The sequence below is a fragment of the Balaenoptera borealis genome (genome assembly GCF_965194805.1).
Source record: "Balaenoptera borealis genome assembly, chromosome: 8".
Lineage (NCBI taxonomy): Eukaryota > Metazoa > Chordata > Mammalia > Artiodactyla > Balaenopteridae > Balaenoptera > Balaenoptera borealis.
In genome coordinates this window covers 93,074,432-93,092,600 of record NC_138865.1, presented here as the reverse complement: position 1 = coordinate 93,092,600, position 18,169 = coordinate 93,074,432, and positions in this window count along the sequence as shown.

Sequence of the window (18,169 nt, the reverse complement as noted above, 5' to 3'; positions counted from 1 at the left end):
ATGTGTACCCAAATCCAGACTTTTAAAGGTTATTAACAGTACCTTTGTAATCAACAAAAACTTATAACAAACCAGATGTTCAGCAACAGTAGATGGATAAAGAAATCATGGTATATTCACTAAATGGGAAAATTTTTAGAAATAAAAATACTGCTTCACACAACGGCATGAATCTTAAACATAAAGTTAAGTTAAATAAGCCTAACACATAGAGGCAATACTGTGATACTATTTACATGAATTTTAAAATCACCCAGTTTATTCTTCAGTGTTGAAGTAAAGATAGTGGTCACTCTTCAGGTAGGAGTAGTGTGTGGATTGGGGCATGAAAGGGGCTTATGTGGAGCTCATAATATTCTATTTTTTCATTTGGATAGGGGTTGCATGGATGTATTTACTGTGTAAAAGTTTGATGAGCTGAATGCTTATGGGTTGTGCCTTTTTTGTATTTTTATGTTTGTAACTTTTTAATATTACTTCAGAAAAGTATACTAAAAAGAGAGAGAGATTTAGCCTTTGGAGTTAAAGTTAGACTGACTAGATTTTAAAAACACAGGTTTTATGACTGTCTTAAAATGGCCGAATGGTCAATTTTCAGATGATTTCCTTTAAATCAAAAGAGATGTTTAGGGAATGCACATGTGCCTCCATGCTGTTTCTGTCACTAGCCAGAACTATACACAAGATATGGGATTGGATTAAAGAAAAGCCAGATTCAAGTTGAAAATCTTCCATACAAAATTCTCAAACTTATGTGTGGTTTGAGTTGACAAATAAAGACTTAATTCACTTCATTCTCTGCTGTCTCTCAGTTTCCATATCAAAAGTAAATCCCAGAAGTGATGGATGTGTTATTGACTCAGTGGGAGGCATCCTTTCACAGTGTATATATGTATCTAATCATCATGTTGTACACTTTAAATATCTTACAATTTTACTTGTCAGTTGTATCTCAATAAAGCTGAAAAACCAGGAGGATAACACATCTGGGATTTAAGAAATAAACCAATTTAGGGAAAAAAAAAAACAAACCCAGTAAATCCCAGAGATAGCAGTGACAGTCTCTTTATAATGAGCCTGCCTCTTTTCTGTCATGAGTGCTATTGCACATCATCTTAGACTCTGTGCTCTATTGTTACAAAGCAAGTCATACCCTTATGAGTTGTAGCCATTCAGGACTTCCAGTGCTTCTGTCTACAACTCTACCTGAAATTCTACTCCGGACTTGGATCCAGGGATTTGTGTAGCAGAATGGGGAACAAATCAGCCCAACATTGTTTCACTATCTCTTTTGCTCCTTGGGATAATCATTAGGCAATTTTTTTCCTCAATGAACCAAAACATGATAATATAACAGCAGTAATAGTTATGTGCTTACAGTAATTTTCCAACTACTTCTCATCCTTGCATTTTTAAACTTTCTTCCTCAATCAACCAAGAGTAATCCTTAGGACACCACATCTCAATTTCCAGGTTTTATTGCCTTGTCACTAGCAATAACAGAATACAAATACATCATATATATTATATTTACAATTTTACTGTGTATTTTTAAAGTAGAATGTACATTTTCCTCCCAAATTTCTGGTAATTTGACTTAAAACTTAACAAAAAAGGAGAATTACTGATTCTATGGAAATCTGGTATAGTATTTTTCTTTTTTTCTCTTTTTCTTTACCTGACCCACAAAAGTTTTATCTGATTATCGATAATTCTTTATTTACTGACATAGGGGAAACTGGAACAACAAAAAACAATAAGCATCTGAAATCACTGGACAATATCCCATACATTTTTACAATAAAATTATTTTAATTCTTATAGTATTCTCGTAGTAGTAATTACTTTATCCATCTTACACACATGGCAACTGAGGTTCTCAAAATGATATGGTGTATATCAAATGGTATTTATTTTGGAGAGAACTCATTGAATTCATTTTTCAGCTTCTGCACATATGATATTTGTAAGTTAGAACAGATAATTTAATGATTTTTATGTTCAGTTAAGTATACATTTATATTTGTATTTGTTTTGACAATCAAACAGAATAGTATAAAAACACTAGCACACTGTAACACCTCAATAAATATTGGATACATTTCCCTTAACTTTAGAGGATTAATAATGTCCAGAAAGTAAAAAATCTTGTTAATGGCAAAACTGTATTTCAAACTCAAATCTGTCAGGCTCAAAAGCTTGTAATTTTTATTCCTTAGACAGAGGGATTTTATAGAATTATGGTAATACTGGAAAACAGGCCAGATTTTCTACCAAGTGCTCTAGATGTGGTGACAAAATTTTATAAAATACTATGTTATTTCCACATGTTTTATGGCTGAGACTGTTAAAAAAAAATAAAGTTGCCGCAATTATCCAGTCAGACATAAAGTTTATATGTATTTAAACTGACTGTATATAATAAATTTGTTATTAAAATGACTAAAACTTTAGCTGTTCAGTATATAAAATAGCAGTAAAGGCTAAAATAAACAATAGAAACACTGAATGCCAAATGCCACTCAAAATGTAAATGTAGTAATATATTAATATAACTAAAGATAAAATTGGTCTCTAATTTAATGCAATTTGATGACAAAAAGAAACAATAGATATATCAAGAAGAAAGATTCCCCAGTCTTGATTGTTACAGCACCAAATATGCCAGTTTTATAGTACTGAAAGTAAATCCTGACAGACAGTTTCCTGCCTATTTTCTCTTCTCCTCATTTAAAATAATTGTTAAGAATCACAAAGAGGGTGAAGATAAGGACAGCAAGCCACAATTCAAAATACTGTTAGGTTTTACTATGGAGAGACTCAGGATATCAGTTGAGTGAATATTTTCCAGTATGTTATCTAAAGACACCTGTGAGGTACCAGATTCATTTGGGTAAAACAAAAAATATATCCCAGGCATACAATTTTTAAAGTGTATACATATATTGTGATTATATGCACCCAAAGATTTGTTAATTGTATGACTCACACAACCATTAACTTTATGCACTTTCTCAAATGATGCGTGACAAAGTACAATTATCATTGTGTAGAATAGTAAATATATTTTAATATTAAAACAGTAATCTAAGGTTCCACTTCCATTATGGCTGAGAGAATCCTATCAGATCAGTCCTCTCAAGGTAATAACCATAAATTCTAAAAAACGATACATAAAACCTACTTGAAGTCACTGGAAAATGAACAAAAGCAGGCAGAAACTGGAGGAGAGTTGACAATTGAAAGGAAAAAAAAAACAGCCTTGGGTAGGTTTCAGGATTTTAGCCTAATAAGTCCCTATTTGTGCCATGTGAGACAGCTAAAATTCCAAAGAAAACCTGCAGTTTTAGTGGCTTGAAGACACAGAGGATAGAATTCAGGGAAACTAAAGCTGTTGAATATTGAGGCAGGAAATCCTAGAAAAAAGAGAGAGTACAAGAGTGAGGGAACCCAGATTCCTATGAATAAACTCTGTTTAAATATCCGCTGAAACCTGAGCCATGAATGCATGGGGCAAAATCCAAATTATCAAAAACTGAACAAAAATTTGAGCTGCCGCTCTCCACAAAGGAGATAGGGTTTGCAGTTTGCCTCTTCAGGTTAACATAACAGAATCTATCATTTTTATATTACATGCAGGGATGTGTGCGTCCATATTTAGTCCTTATACCCATCAAATCCCAATAGTAAGGAATTATTCTCCACTAACAATGTGATCTCGTGTACAAAGCCAGTCTCTCCAGATACTTACATAGGTTCCCAGAGTAATTTGTCCACAGTTTCCCCATCCTCTAAACAGTTCTAGAATATTGGTCAACACTTGTCTTACTGCATGCAAAGAGGACATGAATCTGAAGGGGCAGGGACAGAATGCTATAGTCTGAACGTGTCTTCCCCCCCGCCCCAGATTCATATGTTGAAACCTAATCCCCAATGTGATGATATTTGTAGGTGGGTCTTTGGGAGATGATTAGGTCATGAGGGCAGATCCCTCATGAATGGATTTAGTGCCCTTATAAAAGAGACCCCAGAAAGCTTCTTTACAGCAAAGAAAACCATCAAGAAAATGAAAAGGCAACCTATTGAATGGGAGAAAATATTTGCAAATCATATATCTGATGAGGGGTTAATATCCAAAATATATAAAGAACTCATACAACTCAATAACAGAAAAAACAATCAATTAAAAACTGAACAGAATATCTGAATAGACATTTTTCCAAAGAAGATAATACAGATGGCCAACAAATACATGACAAGATAATCTACCTTATTAATCCTCAGGGAAGTGAAAATCAAAACCACAATGAGATAACCCCTCACACCTTTTAGAATGACTATTATCAAGAAAACTAGAAATAGCAAGTGTTTGTGAGGATGTGGAGAAAAGGGAACCCTCGTGCACTGTTGGTGGGGCTGTAAATTAGTGTAGCCACTACAGAAAACGGTATGGAGGTTCTTCAAAAAATTAAAAATAGAGCTACCATATGCTCCAGCAATTCCACTTCTGGGTGTCTATCCAAAGAAAACAAAAACACTAATTCAAAAAGATATATGCACCCCTATGTTCACTGTAACACTATTTACAATAGCCAAGACATGGAAAAAAACGTAAGTGTCCATGAATGGGTGAATGGATAAAGAAATTGTATATACATATATATAGCTATATATGTTATATATAGTTATATATGTAAACTAAGCTCATAGATACAGAGAACAGGTTTTTGGTTGGGAGAGACGAGATGGGGTCTGTGAGAAATGGGTGAACTGTTTTTGATGTTGTTTTTTGTGTTTGTTTTTTTTTCTTTAGTTTAAATAAATTGAATACCAAAAAATTGCTCTAAATTGCAAAAGTAGCCAAAGACAGAGCTAATAGCTAAACCCAATTCTGTTTGACTCAAAAGCCTATGAAATTTATACCACAACACCTTTCAGGAAGAATAATTCTAAACATACTGTTTCATCATATATTTACCCAAAGGAAATGAAAAAAATCTTTTTTTTTTTAATTTAAAATTATATGTATGGTAAAAGAGAGTCATCATTTCCTGAAAATGTGGAGGGAATGTTTTAAATTTTCTCAATTTTAAAGTACAAGAAACGTTTTATGTCTGTACAGTTCTATTGATAAACTGGTTATATCAACCCAAAATATAAGTGAGATTATCAGGGAACCTTATATCAACCCAAAATATAAGTGAGATTATCAGGGAACCTTAGCTCATCTTAGCATTTTCATTGAGGCACAGTCTACAATTTAAAATGTTCAATAAAATGCTTTTATTACTGTGCAAGCTGTACATGAAATGTTGCATTTGAAAATGAAAGGAACACTTTCTGTTTTCTAAAGAGGCTATCAACTAGATCAAGATGAATCTCCATTATTGTTACCTCTCCCTGCAGTATCAATGAGGAAAACTAAATACTACTTTAAAAAATGGAAAAAATTAAATTTCGAGTTTATAAGCAGATTATAGGTGAGGAAGTTTATAATCTAAAAGATGACTTGTTTAAAAATATTTTAAGAGGAACTCAATGAAAAACAGATGATGGTGCACTAAAGAAACTGTTCTGAGTTATATGAGATGAAGGTTGAATTTGACAGGTTCTAAAAGTCATGCAGATCTTTGAGGGTTCATATATGAGGAATATGTTATCATATAGGGACTTGGGCTCTGGAGTCAGACAGACCTAACTTTAACTACTCTTCTTAATTGCTCTATGTAACTCTGTGTATACAGTATTATATAAATTTTCTCTGACTCAGGTGTCCTATTCATCAAACGAGGATCATAAGATCATAAGAAATAGTGTGTATATATCATAGAACTGATATAAAATTATATGAAACAATCCAGGTAAATATCTATTGGAGAGCTGGGCTTTTTGAAAACAAATTCTAGTTGTTGTGTGGAAGAAAAATGTGAGGATTAGAAAAGCAGTAGAATTCTTTATATTTTACATACTGAAAGTTACTAAGTCATTATTCATAGCATTGCCTCAGTTTTAATCAGTTTAAGCCTAAAGGCAATACTTGAGTTATATGAATTGATGCCATTTGGTAGAAAACATTTTTTCAAATGATTCACTGAATAGGCCCATGATATATCCATCAAAATTTTCAATTCTTCATTTGCCCACAGTAAAGTAATTATACATTGTCAAGATTTTACTTGTTTATTTGGAAAATTGAATAAGAGAAAACATTTAAAAAGAAAACATCATTTGTTCTTCTGTGCTAGACCCTTTACATAGTTTATTTCATTTAACCATTTTAATCTCTCAAGGTTAGCTATTCTAAGTCTCTTAGGTGAGAAACTTGATCTTATTAAAATAATTAGTAAATTAAAATAAATCACCATTTTCTATAAAATTATTTTCATTTTTACATCTTAATTTTGACTCCAGGAAGCTGCATTCATACATGCTTTGCTCAGTTTATACCTGTAATCAATATATAAGATCCTTTGTTTTGAGGTAATAAATCACCATTTGATTTTTCATGACAGAAGACAAACATTTCCCATGGTCCTGGATTTATCAACTCCTGTCCTTCCTGAAATCTTAACCAAAGTATGACTATTCTTTTTCAGTGTTCTTTGTTTTTTATTCTCTGAAACATAATCACGTTGCTAGCACAGAAGAGTTATTAAAATCCACTGCTACTATGTAATTCAAATACTTCTACTTAATTTTGTGAAAACACTCATGATTATTCCCCTTTAACTGTATTCTTATTGTTTGTTTACTTAGCTGAGGATGGACAGCTTCTTGTCTTCTTTCTCTTCTATAGCATGCCATGGTGATAATGTACAGATTTCTCAGAGACTTAATTTCTTATATATGGATACCCTAATGCAGCATAAGGAAACCTCATTATCATTCTTCTTAGGAGGTAAAAGAAACAGAACAGAATCAGCAGGAAAACAACCATGTTCAGCAGATTGGTGCTTCTTGCATTGGGATTTTAAATTAAGGATGCTGAAATTAGGATGAATTAGGAAAAAAAAAGTATTCTGGTTGGTTCATAGAAGTTCAGAAATATGATATTTAGTCCCATTACTTTAAGGAAATGATGTAGAGGAAAAGTAAGCCGAGTAAACAAAGAACACCACATACAGACTACAAGGTCTTACACAGTTACCATTTAAGACTTCATCTTGCCTATTGGCTTCCTGGCATTTTGCTTGGAATCACTTTGCATTTGGGTAAAATTAAAGTTTTTCTACTCTTAAGTCTTTCTAAAGAGAAAGACGGTATATCTTTCAATTTATGCTAAGGAAAAAGAATTAAGGAAAAAATAAAGAAAAATGATAAGGATGTACATAAATGAATGGGCAGTTATTCTTGAATAGAATTATAAATTAGTACAATTTTTCAGGAAGAAAATTTGGCAATATCTATCAAAGTGTTAAATTATCTTAGATCTTCAAACTTTACTTTTAGAAATATATTGTAGGGACCTCCCTGGTGGTGCAGTGATTAAGAATCCGCCTGCCAATGCAGGGGACACGGGTTCGAGCCCTGGTCCAGGAAGATCCCGCATGCCACGGAGCGAGTATGCCCGTGTGCCACAACTACTGAGCCTGTGCTTTAGAGCCCACGAGCCACAACTACTGAAGCCTGCGTGCCTAGAGCTCGTGCTCTGCAACAAAGAAGCCACTGCAATGAGAAACCTGTGCACTGCAACAAAGAGTAGCCCCCGATCGCCACAACTAGAGAGAAAGCCCGCACGCAGCAATGAAGACCCAGTGCAGCCAAAAATAAATAAATAAACAAAAATAAATATAATTAATTAATTAAAAAAGAATGTATTTAAAAAAATATATTGTAGGGTAATGATAAATAACAAGGGCAAATGTATATATTTATATTAATATGCTATATATTTATACGTAGTAATATATATATACATATTCTTGTATAACAAAAGTAGTTATAATACATAAAATTACTGTGTGTTTACTAAATACAAGCCACTGTGGGTTTTGCTTATTTTACGCATTAAATCCTGAGGGCATTGTTATTACAAGAACAACAACCACTAACACTAACATTGATGTTCCATGTAATGTGACTGCAGGGCCCAGCCTTTTAAAGAAATCACATACTGTAGTGGAAAACTAGAAGAAACATAGATTCTAAAAATTAGAAATTTAATTATATAAATTATTAGACAAGTATATGATATAATACAAATAGCCATTTAAATGATATCAAGGAGACATTGGAAAGAGTTCAAAATATACATAGTCATATATGTATTTTCCAACAAGATAGCTGTTATGAAACTATATGTGTAATTTCATTTCATGGTATGTATATGCATGGTATGTGTATGTGCAGATATATGAAAATATATGTATACATATGCATGAATTATGTGTATATCTCAGTGTATATATGTACATTCATATGCATATATACACAGACAAGTATACATATACTTGTTTCTATACATATTTGTATATGTACACATGTATGCATGTATATGTAGATGAATGTGTCTCCTGATATCTTTGTGTATGTATAATTATATATACAATAAAAGTGTGCATATGTATATTATATACACACATAGAGACATGCAAACATACACATATGTGTGCATATCTGAATGCATATCTGTGTACCCATGTGTGTATATATGTACACAAATGCATATATGATATGTATATGTGCACCTATGTGCATGTGTGGTATCTATAAATAAGCAGATACCTTTGTATGTATCTAATATGATTGTTATTAGAGGTATATCTATTTTATATGTATATATATATTTTTAATGCAGTATACATTTTATTACTTTGTACTAATACATTCTCATATTGCAAAGGCAATTTAGTGGAAGAATGTTTCTTTTGATATTTGAATAATCTGAAAGAACATAAACAGAATTATACATAAAAAATACTCATTTTGATAACAATAACAACAAAAAAGACAAGTTAAACAACAACATGATTTCTAATAATGTCACAAACATTCATATATACATGCATGCTTACATATAGCTTACTGTAAAAACATTTGTAGGTCATTTTGTATCTGAAAGACTGAAAATTTTGCCAAATAATTTATGGATATATTTTCTAAGCTGGAGAGATAAGATGGTATTGACACTGGTATTGGTGGTATTGATCAACCATCTCACTCAATCTTTTGAAAAGAGAAAAAATTTAATTTGAAATATAACCACAACAGTGCTGATTCACCAAAGTTGTACTTAAACATACATCATTTAATGCCGGCCTGTAGACAAGGTATTGGTTTTTAAAAACTACTTTTTCTTTTGTCCGTTTTCCTAGCTAAATTTCTTACTATCATAAACTTCTTAATTGCTTCCATTGGGTATTTTAAGAAATAATTTTATCTGTAAAAAATGACTTTTTCTTCTGAATATTTTAATCTTTTAAAAATATCTTGTTCTATTTCATTTGCTAGGAACAAAGTAGAAATGTAAAATCAGTGTCAAAATCCATAGTTTGAACTTGATTTTAATAGGATTGCTTTTAATGTTTCTTCAGTAATATAATATATAATGTAGAGGTCTGTTGGATGATCTTATACTTTTCAGTTATGTGAAAAAACAGATATACCTGTTTGCATTAATTTGTTTGAGATAGATTATCTGTCAGTTGCAACAGCGTGAGTCAAACTAAACAGATACTCATTTTCTTTCCTTTAAATCTATCATAAAATTTACTGTTCCTTTGATTTCTGAGAAAACACTCCAAGTATGTTAATCCTTTCTTCACAATTTCAAACATGAATTTAAATTTAAAATGTGATGATTTTAACTGTTTGCCATTATTTATTATCACATCTTCTGTTATAAATTACTTTGCATCCTGCTTTTTCATCTTTAAATTATTATCCATTATAATTCCATGTCATTAAAGAGACTTCACTCCTTGGCTACAAAACATGCTAATATATGCTAGTGGGACGTAATTTTTAAAGTCTCTTGTTTTCTGTTTTCATAGCTTTTTTGTGTGTGTGTGTGGTTTTGTGGAAGTCACACTGTATACCTCTAATTCAAGATGTCAGAGCCCCAAAAACACCTTCTCACTTATCAAATAACTTAAAAATAGAGGGTCAAATTTTTAACGTTTTTCCTAATATTACATAAATAGCTGGGTAGATGGATAGATAGATACATAGATACATAGAGAGATGCATATTGGTACAGTTATAAATGTGCATAAGCATACCTCTCATATATATATATATATATATATACACACACACACATACACACATATAACACACATGTATATATCTACACATGTATATGCACATATGTGTATGGATGCATGCATATATACTACATATGTGTGTATGCGTGCATGTATGTATGACATGGTTGTGTGGTAAAATAAAGCAAAATCTCATGGTCATGCCAATATTTTTTAAACATCTGTGAATTCCTCTCAGATCAACCCCTTCAATCAAAATATTTATTTAGAATTTTTATTTTATATACAAAGGATGAATTCATATATAGTTTTATCACATACTTATTTTTAAACATTTTTTTGTTTTCTTTGTGTTTGAATATCAATGTATATTTAAACCTGACCTGATTTCCTGAAAATAAGTGAAATTATGGTAATTAAAGGGCCTACATTATAATGTCATTGTAAGAATTAAGTTAGTTAATATATGCAAATAATTAAGAATAACGTTTGAGCAGAGCATTATTTAAGCTCATGATTAGCCATTTCCATCATTATTCACACTTATTTTCCATTTTGTAAATAATCTATAATAGTTTATTATTTCATTCATTTATTATTTCACTTAGGACACTGATATTTCAGTTAATATGTGAAATTGACCTGTAATTTATGTTTCTCCTAGATTGTTGGCATTTTACACACACAGGTACACTCATGTTTTATTAGCCTCAAATCATTGTTTTTGGAACATTTCTTCTTTTGTGTATTTGTTGAAAAAGTGTGTATGTTTGGTGTTATCTATTTCATGAAAGTTTGATGGAGCTTGTAAAACAGAGTGTAAGTTTTCTTTTGATAGAAGATTTGTATCTAAAAAATCAATTTATAATTATAGTATTATTCATACTTTCTATTTTTTTCTTTGAGACAGTTTTGGTAAGTTGTATTTTCTAGGAATGTTTTCATTTCAGCTAAATTTTCACGACTTGATAAAATTTTTATAGTTCTTGTTTTATAAGTTTAATTTCTAATGTAATTAGTTTGTAGATTTCCTTTTTATTCGCATCAGAGAATTATTTATTTGTCTGTTTTATAGGACTACTTTTTGTCTCCAGGTATTAACCTTATACTATATTTGTATCTTAGTGAATAGTCTAGTCTTTCTTAATATTTTCCTTTTATATTGTTTGGATAAGTATAATTTTAACAACTTTTAAGCTAAATGTGTATGCTTTTCAGTATTCCCTATCTTGTGATATAAGCATTTAATGGTATACTTTAAGTATTGCTTTAGATGTCTCCTATGAGTTTAAAGTTTAGTATTTTTATTATTCAGTTTGAAATATTATGATATATTTGGAGTTATTTTTTCAATTGTCCAATATAATTTTTATCTCCTTTTTTTTATTGGAGTATAGTTGATTTACAATGTTACGTTAGTTTCAGGTGTACAACAGAGTGAACCAGTTATACATGTACATATATTCATTCTTTTTTAGATCCTTATATAGGTTATAAGGTTATCACAGAACACTGAGTAGATTTCCTGTGCTATACAGTAGGTCCTTGTTGGTTGTCTATCTTATATATAGTAGTGTGTGTGTGTTCATCCCAAGCTTCTGATTTATCCCTCCCTGCCACATTTCCCCTTTGATAACACGTTTGTTTTTGATATCTGTAAGTTTATTTCTGTTTTGTAAGTAAGTTCATTTGTTTCTTTTCTTTTTTAAAAAAATTAGTTTTCACATATGAGTGATATCATATGATATTTGTCTTTGTCTGACTTACTTCACTTAGTATGATATTCTCTAGGTCCATCCATATTGCTGCAAACAGCATTATTTTATTCTTTTTTATGGCTGAGTAATATTCCAATGTATATATATATATCCATTCCTCTGTCAATGAACATTTAGGTTGCTTCCATCTCTTGACTACTATAATAGTGTTGCAATGAAAATTGGGGTGCATATATCCTTTTGGATTATGGTTTTTGCTGGATATATGCCCAGGAATGGGGTTACTGGATCATATGGTAACTAATTTTAATTTTTTTTTAAGTAACCTCCATACTGTGCCCCATAGTGGTTGTACCAATTTACATTTCCACCAACAATGTAGGAGGGTTCCCTTTTCTCCACACCCTCTCCAGTATTTATTGTTCGTAGACTTTTTGATGATGGCCATTCTGACTGGTGTGAGATGATACCTCCTTGTAGTTTTGATTTGCATTTCTCTGATAATTACTGATGTTGAGCATCTTTTCATGTGCCTTTTGGCCATCTGTATATCTTCTTTGGAGAAATGTCTATTTAGATCTTCTGCCCATTTTTTGATTGGGTTGTTTGTTTTTTTGACATAGAGCTGCATGAGCTGTTTTTATATTTTGGAGATTAATCCCTTGTTGGTCGCTTCATTTGCAAATATCTTCTCCCATTCTGTGGGTAATCTTTTCCTTTTGTTTATAGTTTCCTTTGCTGTGCAGAAGCTTTTAAATTTACTTAGGTCCCATTTATTTATTTTTGTTTTTATTTTCATTACTCTAGAAGGTGGATCCAAAAAGATATCACTGAGATTTATGTCAAAGGTGTTCTACTCCTGTATTTTCCTTTAAGAGTTTTGTAGTGTCCAGCCTTACATTTAGGTCTTTGATCCATTTTGAGTTTTTGTGTATGGTATTAGATTATTTTTGTTTATGGTGCTAGATCCTTTTTATCTTTTTTAAATTCCATTTTTATTTGTTTGTTTTCTCACTCTGCTTGTTTCTTTATACAGGTGTGGGTTATAATCAATATTCTAATCCAGTTTGTTTTTTTTTTACAATAGTTACCCTTAATGTTATTTTCCAATTCTTGATGAAGTCTAAATTAAATTGGTATCTTATTTGTCTCCTGAAAAATACAAGGGCTTTAAAACACATTGTTTCCTATTACTTCTCTCCTCACGTGACATGTCATTTTTGTTCTGTAGTTTAGTTATTTTTAATCACACAAATAAATTCTTATTATATAATTTATGATTTTACACAGACCATGTTTCAACTCTTCCTGTCACTGTCACCAGTTTCATTGTGTACCCTTCCACCTTGTAGCTCAGATGTTTAGTCTGAGATTGTTTTAATTCTTCGAAAAAGTATTCTTTAAAAGTCCACTCTTTCAATAATTATCAATTTCAGATATTATAATATTGAAAATCTTCTGTCTTCCATTTGCTCTATTCCTTTCTACCTAGAGTCTCATAAGATAATATGTAAAATATTATCATCCTATCCTCCAAGTATCTTGTAATCTTTTATATTCCTAATCATTTTATATTTTGTTATCAATTTTATATAATATCTTTATTTCTATCTCTCATGTCATTTACTTTCTTTTCAGCTTTATTCATCTTTCTAGTTACACACTCAATGAGTAATATGTATGTAAATACATATGTACATATATACATATATGTAATTAATGTTTTGCTAGTTCACTCGAGCACATATTTTTCTGTAACTATTTCGTACATGACTGACATATTCAGGATTTGATTTACATACATATTTCAAATCATAGTTTTTAAGATGTTGTATCTGATAACTGGGGAATATTTCACACATACATTGTATATGTGGTTGCCAAACAGATTCACATGGGACATAGATTTTATTCAGCACCAATGTTCACTTATGAATAAAAAAATGATACATACCAGGAATTGCAGTGTACACACTGCAATGAATTACATCATCAGTTGCATCACCAGTATTGGTTTGGGTCTTTGGTTGTATTCAACAGAAAGTGACGCTGAAAACATTAATGTAAAAAGAAGAGATTTATTTGGAAAAATGTTGAATACTTAGTTTAGGATAGAATATCAATCAGTAAATAAGCTGAGTGAAAAATTTTAAAAAAGTTTAATTATGCTTTACCAGTAAGAGTCTAGCTAGGATGCTACAGAAGCTGCAGGACCTTGTCAGCATCTCTGGACATCACTGCTGAGTAAATTTTAGAGAGATTTTTAGAGACAAATCCTGCCACAGGAACATCTAGAAAGATTGCCTTTGAATCTGGAAACAAAGACATTTATTGCATACTTAATATGCCCCAGACCCTCTGCTAAGTACTTTAACTGTATTATTTAATTTGTGCAGGGATTTCTAGATTGTATTATTTTCTTTTATTACATAAGGGAATTGAGGCTCATAGGATTTAAAAAAGTAATGGTCATACCTCTAACAAAAGTAAAATCCAGATTATGTACCTATATTCATCTGATTTTTTCCTCTGTGACTGCTAAATATTTCTTTATTTCACTGTCAGTTTTTTAAAAACTGATGCCCTGTTAAGGAAGACCTTCTCAAAACAATTGATAGGACTTTGGCATAATGGACATAAAAAACAGTTAGAGACCAGATACCGCTGCTTGACAATTTGAAACCCCTGGGATGCTTTTTTTTTTGTTTTTGCATCTTGAAAGCTCTGTGATCATAATCTTCTGTCTCGTCCAACAACCTTGGTCTTTTATGCTACGTTAACTTTCTGATACTGGCCAGGTTTTCCATCTCACCAACGTAGTGAGATAATTCAGGACTCATTCTTGTTCCATTTAATGGGACAAGCCCAAAGAATATTTCTTGGAGTTCTGGAATGGAAAATTGATTGGCTTTTTAAAAGTTGAAAAGGGAAGAGGAAACAGTTGTAATTTAAAAAAGAGGAAAATAAAAGAAGTATTTCTAGAAACAAATAGAAATTTCTTTTGACTGGAGATTCAGAGTGTTCGAGAGGAGCTGTCAGTAAAACTCTCAGAATCCCAGGAGCAAAGGGAAGAAAGAAACCAAGTAATGTGTAAGAAAAATGTACATCTTTACAAGGAAGCTCAAAATATTGTTGAAAATAGCAAAAACTTAGAAACCATCTAAATTTCCCTTTATTAATGATTGGCTAAATCAGTGGTTTCCATCCAGTGATAATTTTGTCTCTGAAAAAACATTTGCCAATTTTTGGAAACATTTTTGATTGTCACATGTGCACTGCGGACAGCTACTGGCATTTAGTGGGGAGAGGTCAGTGAAGCTACTGAGCCTCCTATGATGCACAGCACAGCCCCCACAACAAAAAGTTATCCAGCCCGGTATGCCAAGAGTGCCAACAATGAGAGACCCTGAACTAAATCAATCGGAACACATGAATACTATGAATATCAAGGAACCATTTAAGAGAAGGGAGTAAACCCATGTACATACTGTCATGGAAAGATCCTCAAGCAATTATATATTTGAAAAATAAAAAACAAAACTAAATGTTTAATATTATTCCTTCATTTAGACATTAAAAACCAAAAAATAAGTATATATGCTTAGGTATATAATGATAATGGTAATGATACTGAACATTTACTAATTTCCTGTCACTGCCCTAATGTTTTAAATGTATTCAGTTATTTAATCCTCACAGCAATCCTAACATATAGGTACTATTATTGTCAACATTTTATATATGAAGGAGACACAAAAACGAAGGAAATTTGCTCAGTATGACACAACAATTCAGTAAAGAGTCTGGTATACGAGTCCATACAATCTGGCTCCAGGGAGCATATATCTTCTATACTTTCCAATAATATTAATTTAAAAGACAAGAAAAAATGATTTTAAAAAGCCTACTAAATTCTGGGGAAACAAATCAGGGTGTGAAAAGCTTGGAAGTAGATGCTCTTTTATTTTGCTGTCTATACTTAGATGCAGTGTTTAAATCTTTTCAAAAATATTTCTTCATTGTCTGTAAATTTTCAAAGAGTAAACAGGGATACCCAACATAGGACAAAGCAACTATACTAACTTAAAAAAAAAAAAAAAAGGGAAACTTAAGGTAATGTGTTGAAATGTTTCATAAAGATTGATTAGGTAGCAATTGAATTTAAAAGGCCAGAAAGCTACATATAAAAGAAAGAAATTAGAACACTCCCTAACACCATACACAAAAATAAACTCAAAATGGATTAAAGACCTAAATGTAAGGCCAGACACTGTAAAACTCTTAGAGGAAAACATAGGCAGAACACTCTATGACATAAATCACAGCAAGATCCTTTTTGACCCAACTCCTAGAGAAATGGAAATCAAAACAAAAATAAATGGGACCTAATGAAACTTAAAAGCTTTTACACAGCAAAGGAAACCATAAACAAGATGAAAAGACAACCCTCAGAATGGGAGAAAATATTTGCAAATGAAACAACTGACAAAGGATTAATCTCCAAAATTTACAAGCAGCTCATGCAGCTCAATATCAAAAAAACAAACAACCTAAACCAAAAATGGGCAGAAGATCTAAATAGACATTTCTCCAAAGAAGATATACAGATTGCCAACAAACACATGAAAGGATGCTCAACATCACTAATCATTAGAGAAATGCAAATCAAAACTACAATGAGGTATCACCTCACACCAGTCAGAATGGCCATCATCAAAAAATCTACAAACAATAAATGCTGGAGAGAGTGTGGAGAAAAGAGAACCCTCTTGCACTGTTGCTGGGAATGTAAATTGATACAGCCACTATGGAGAACAGTATGGAGGTTCCTTAAAAAACTAAAAATAGAACTACCATACGACCCAGCAATCCCACTACTTGGCATATACCCTGAGAAAACCATAATTCAAAAAGAGTCATGTACCACAATGTTCATTGCAGCTCTATTTACAATAGCCAGGACATGGAAGCAACCTAAGTGTCCATCAACAGATGAATGGATAAAGAAGATGTGGCACATATATACAATGGAATATTACTCAGCCATAAAAAGAAATGAAATTGAGTTATTTGTAGTGAGGTGGGTGGACCTAGAATCTGTCATACAGAGTGAAGTAAGTCAGAAAGAGAAAAACAAATACCGTATGCTAACACATATATATGGAATCTAAAAAAAAAAAAAGTTCTGAAGAACCCAGGGGCAGGACAAGAATAAAGTCACAGATGTAGAGAATGGACTTGAGGACATGGGGAGGGGGAAGGTTAAGCTGGGGCGAAGTGAGAGAGTGGCATGGACATATATACACACCAAATGTAAAATAGATAGCTAGTGGAAAGCAACCGCATATCACAGGGAGATCAGCTCAGTGCTTTGTGACCACCTAGAAGGGTGGGATAGGGAGGGTCGGAGGGAGATGCAAGAGGGAGGAGATGTGGGGATATATGTATATGTATAGCTGATTCACTTTGTTATAAAGCAAAAACTAAGACACAATTGTAAAGTAATTATACTCTAATAAAGATGTTAAAAAAATACTACTAATAATAAAAGGCCAGAAAGTTTCTCCACAGCCCCAGGAAGGAAGGGAGGAATGGAAGAAGGAAGGGAGAGGGGGAGAGAGAAAGAGAGGCAGACAGAAGGAAAGGGAGAGAGAGAAAGGAAGGAAGGGAGGGAAGGAGGGAGAGAGGAAGGAAGGAAGGAAGGAAGGAAAAAAGTAATATAGGAAGCAGTTTAACTAAAATAACGATGATAACTGATAGTGCTGTAGAATAATTGTTGTTAAATAGCACAAAAGGATGTTACTTGATTCACCTGTTTTTTCTTTTCCTAAGAGTTTTATATTTGACATTTCAGTCTCACAAACGCATTAGAAGTAGCTTTTATAAGCTTTAATATACCATTTTCAGTCCTCGTATATCACTTTTTTTTCCTTGTGATCTCCTATCATGGAATTTTATTTTTAGCATAGAAAGAAACTGAGTTTTCTAAGTTTATTCATGATAGCTTCAGTTTAGAATAATTTATATTCATTTTATTTCTCATTTTCATTTTTTTTATGTTGGCCACCAAACTGGAATTTAGTTACTTTATGCAGAATTTCTAAATAAATACATAAATTAATATTCAAATTAAGCCAGAGTAATCTCAAATACATAGGAAGATACTTTATGATTAGAAAGTATGGAAGATGTCAACAATATGCTGACTTATTCACTAAGCAATTGGAAAGACATAAGTGGATAAAC